This window comes from Poromitra crassiceps (assembly GCF_964638095.1).
Source record: "Poromitra crassiceps genome assembly, contig: HAP1_SCAFFOLD_187, whole genome shotgun sequence".
Classification (NCBI taxonomy): domain Eukaryota; kingdom Metazoa; phylum Chordata; class Actinopteri; order Beryciformes; family Melamphaidae; genus Poromitra; species Poromitra crassiceps.
In genome coordinates this window covers 377,053-381,886 of record NW_028152196.1, presented here as the reverse complement: position 1 = coordinate 381,886, position 4,834 = coordinate 377,053, and positions in this window count along the sequence as shown.

Sequence of the window (4,834 nt, the reverse complement as noted above, 5' to 3'; positions counted from 1 at the left end):
GAGGCTCCTTCCAGCCGCAGCAGCTGCAAATTAGCGCATTTTTTTATTGAATTATTATATCGGCAAACAGCCAATGAAAATGCCGATACAGATAATCGGCAAAATGTTGAATATCGGCCATAATAATCGGCCAAACCGATACATTTTCTTCTCAAAAGAACATTTCTGAAACACTGAAAAAGAAACACTGCAGTTGCAGTGCAAAAAACAAAGTGCAAAATTAGGGATGCACGATAATTATCGGGCCGATAAATTATCGGCCGATATGGCCATTTTGCGTTATTATTTATTATTCCGATAATGGCCTTTTTCCGATAAATTATCCGATAATAATCATGCTTTATTTTTTGCCTCGGAAGCTGAGCTTTTGTTGTCGCACACTTGTGACATCACAGCTGCGAAGCAAACATGGCTGCTGCCAGTGTGTTGCTGTTTTTCAGTTTCAGAATGATCAGAAAGCTACTGTAATTTGCAATCCATGTCCCACACAGGTTCCGAGAGGAGCATGGAGCGGAGAGGTACTTGTACATGGAGCGGAGAGGTACTTGTACATGGAGCGGAGTACTTGTACATGGAGCGCAGATGTACTTGTACATTGAGCGGAGAGGTACTTGTACATGGAGCGGAGAGGTACTTGTACATGGAGCGGAGAGGTACTTGTACATGGAGCAGAGATGTACTTGTACATTGAGCGGAGAGGTACTTGTACATGGAGCAGAGATGTACTTGTACATGGAGCGGAGAGGTACTTGTACATGGAGCGGAGAGGTACTTGTACATTGAGCGGAGAGGTACTTGTACATTGAGCGGAGAGGTACTTGTACATTGAGCGGAGAGGTACTTGTACATGGAGCGCAGATGTACTTGTACATTGAGCGGAGAGGTACTTGTACATGGAGCGGAGAGGTACTTGTACATTGAGCGGAGAGGTACTTGTACATGGAGCGCAGATGTACTTGTACATTGAGCGGAGAGGTACTTGTACATGGAGCGGAGAGGTACTTGTACATTGAGCGGAGAGGTACTTGTACATGGAGCGGAGATGTACTTGTACATTGAGCGGAGAGGTACTTGTACATTGAGCGGAGAGGTACTTGTACATGGAGCGCAGATGTACTTGTACATTGAGCGGAGAGGTACTTGTACATGGAGCGGAGAGGTACTTGTACATTGAGCGGAGATGTACTTGTACATGGAGCGGAGAGGTACTTGTACATTGAGCGGAGAGGTACTTGTACATGGAGCGGAGAGGTACTTGTACATTGAGCGGAGAGGTACTTGTACATGGAGCGGAGAGGTACTTGTACATGGAGCGGAGAGGTACTTGTACATTGAGCGGAGAGGTACTTGTACATGGAGCGCAGATGTACTTGTACATTGAGCGGAGATGTACTTGTACATGGAGCGGAGAGGTACTTGTACATGGAGCGGAGAGGTACTTGTACATGGAGCTAGGGCTGGGTATCGAGTTTCGATACTTACTTGGCACCGAAATGGAAACATCGATACTAAGGGGTATCGAAGCCTCCCTTGTCAATCGATACCAATTTTCGATACCAAAACAAAACAGCGTCATTGAGCCTATAAGCATGCGACATGCTTGCACGCCGCGCTCTAATACGGCTGGTGATTGGCTGTCATGTAGAGGCATGCAGGAAACGTTACGCCCACTTTAGCCGGTGTGTTTGTTGTGACTGTGAGCCAGGCGTGCGGTGCGGATAGTATACAAGAAGTTAGCCACTCAAGCTACTCCTATCCTGGATTACCATATGGCGAAGATGATGAAAAGCAGGAAAAGAAACAGAAACAACACGGACTGGTTTCCACAGACAAGAGAAATAATTGAGAGGTGGGTCAGCTCAGCTTACCGCAAGTTAGCGGTTATCAGATCCCTCAGTCTGACAAATCCATGCATCTGGCTGTGAGTTGTAGCATTAGATCGTTTAATTAATTGCCGCCGTAACGTTATGCGCAAGCGGGCATTGTGTATTTTTAGCAACTCGTTAACAAACGCTGATGTCATGATAGTTTGTTGAATGTAAATGCGATTCATTTATATTGATTGGCTAGTCAGTGAAGTTGAGCTGTCTCATCAGATTTGACAAGAATGACGTTCTGTTGCAGCAGTGAGCACACTGATCTGCAACGCTAGCGTTAATGTTTAATTAATTAGCGTTATGTGCAAGCGGGCAGTTATCGCCCATGTATTTTTAGCAACTCGTTAACAAACGCTGATGTCATGATAGTTTGTTGAATATAAATGCGATTCACTTTGTGGCATATAAGGCTATATTGATAGGCTAGTCAATGCTCAACTAGTCTTCCATGCATGAAGTGGAGCCATCTCATCAGTTTGTACAAGAATAGAGTTCTGTTGCATCAGTGAGCATTAAACCCTGATTTGCAACTCTCTGTTTTGCACTGAAAACTATTCCACTGATTTATTTGTTTTAGCTACATTTCTTTCCTTTGTAGTACTCCAATATTTTTTGTAGGGACGGCAATACGTTTAGAGAACTTAAAGTTATGTTAAATACAGTAGGTTTTATTTTTTTCTGCTGTAAAACTTAAGATGGGGGGAAACTAAAGATTTGTAAAATAATTTCAATGTGTAATGCAGTTTTATTTTTGTTAAAATGGATTTTTCTAAAAATTGGTATCGAAAAAAGTATCGTTCAGGAACCGGTATCGAAATCCAAGTATCGAAACGGTATCGATATCGAAAAATTTTGAACGATACCCAGCCCTACATGGAGCGCAGATGTACTTGTACATTGAGCGGAGAGGTACTGGTACATGGAGCGGAGATGTACTTGTACATTGAGCGGAGAGGTACTTGTACATTGAGCGGAGAGGTACTTGTACATGGAGCGGAGATGTACTTGTACATTGAGCGGAGAGGTACTGGTACATGGAGCGGAGATGTACTTGTACATTGAGCGGAGAGGTACTTGTACATGGAGTGGAGATGTACTTGTACATTGAGCGGAGAGGTACTGGTACATGGAGCGGAGATGTACTTGTACATTGAGCGGAGAGGTACTTGTACATGGAGTGGAGATGTACTTGTACATTGAGCGGAGAGGTACTGGTACATGGAGCGGAGATGTACTTGTACATTGAGCGGAGAGGTACTTGTACATGGAGTGGAGATGTACTTGTACATGGAGCGGAGATGTACTTGTACATTGAGCGGAGAGGTACTTGTACATGGAGCGGAGATGTACTTGTACATGGAGCGGAGAGGTACTTGTACATGGAGCGGAGATGTACTTGTACATTGAGCGGAGAGGTACTTGTACATGGAGCGGAGAGGTACTTGTACATGGAGCGGAGAGGTACTTGTACATGGAGCGGAGAGGTACTTGTACATGGAGCGGAGAGGTACTTGTACATGGAGCGCAGATGTACTTGTACATTGAGCGGAGAGGTACTTGTACATGGAGCGGAGAGGTACTTGTACATGGAGCGGAGAGGTACTTGTACATGGAGCAGAGATGTACTTGTACATTGAGCGGAGAGGTACTTGTACATGGAGCAGAGATGTACTTGTACATGGAGCGGAGAGGTACTTGTACATGGAGCGGAGAGGTACTTGTACATTGAGCGGAGAGGTACTTGTACATTGAGCGGAGAGGTACTTGTACATTGAGCGGAGAGGTACTTGTACATGGAGCGCAGATGTACTTGTACATTGAGCGGAGAGGTACTTGTACATGGAGCGGAGAGGTACTTGTACATTGAGCGGAGAGGTACTTGTACATGGAGCGCAGATGTACTTGTACATTGAGCGGAGAGGTACTTGTACATGGAGCGGAGAGGTACTTGTACATTGAGCGGAGAGGTACTTGTACATGGAGCGGAGATGTACTTGTACATTGAGCGGAGAGGTACTTGTACATTGAGCGGAGAGGTACTTGTACATGGAGCGCAGATGTACTTGTACATTGAGCGGAGAGGTACTTGTACATGGAGCGGAGAGGTACTTGTACATTGAGCGGAGATGTACTTGTACATGGAGCGGAGAGGTACTTGTACATTGAGCGGAGAGGTACTTGTACATGGAGCGGAGAGGTACTTGTACATTGAGCGGAGAGGTACTTGTACATGGAGCGGAGAGGTACTTGTACATGGAGCGGAGAGGTACTTGTACATTGAGCGGAGAGGTACTTGTACATGGAGCGCAGATGTACTTGTACATTGAGCGGAGAGGTACTTGTACATGGAGCGGAGATGTACTTGTACATTGAGCGGAGATGTACTTGTACATGGAGCGGAGAGGTACTTGTACATGGAGCGGAGAGGTACTTGTACATGGAGCGGAGATGTACTTGTACATTGAGCGGAGAGGTACTTGTACATGGAGCGGAGAGGTACTTGTACATGGAGCGGAGATGTACTTGTACATGGAGCGGAGAGGTACTTGTACATGGAGCGGAGATGTACTTGTACATTGAGCGGAGAGGTACTTGTACATGGAGCAGAGATGTACTTGTACATGGAGCGGAGAGGTACTTGTACATGGAGCGGAGAGGTACTTGTACATGGAGCGGAGAGGTACTTGTACATGGAGCGGAGAGGTACTTGTACATTGAGCGGAGAGGTACTTGTACATTGAGCGGAGAGGTACTTGTACATGGAGCTAGGGCTGGGTATCGAGTTTCGATACTTACTTGGCACCGAAATGGAAACATCGATACTAAGGGGTATCGAAGCCTCCCTTGTCAATCGATACCAATTTTCGATACCAAAACAAAACAGCGTCATTGAGCCTATAAGCATGCGACATGCTTGCACGCCGCGCTCTAATACGGCTGGTGATTGGCTGTCATGT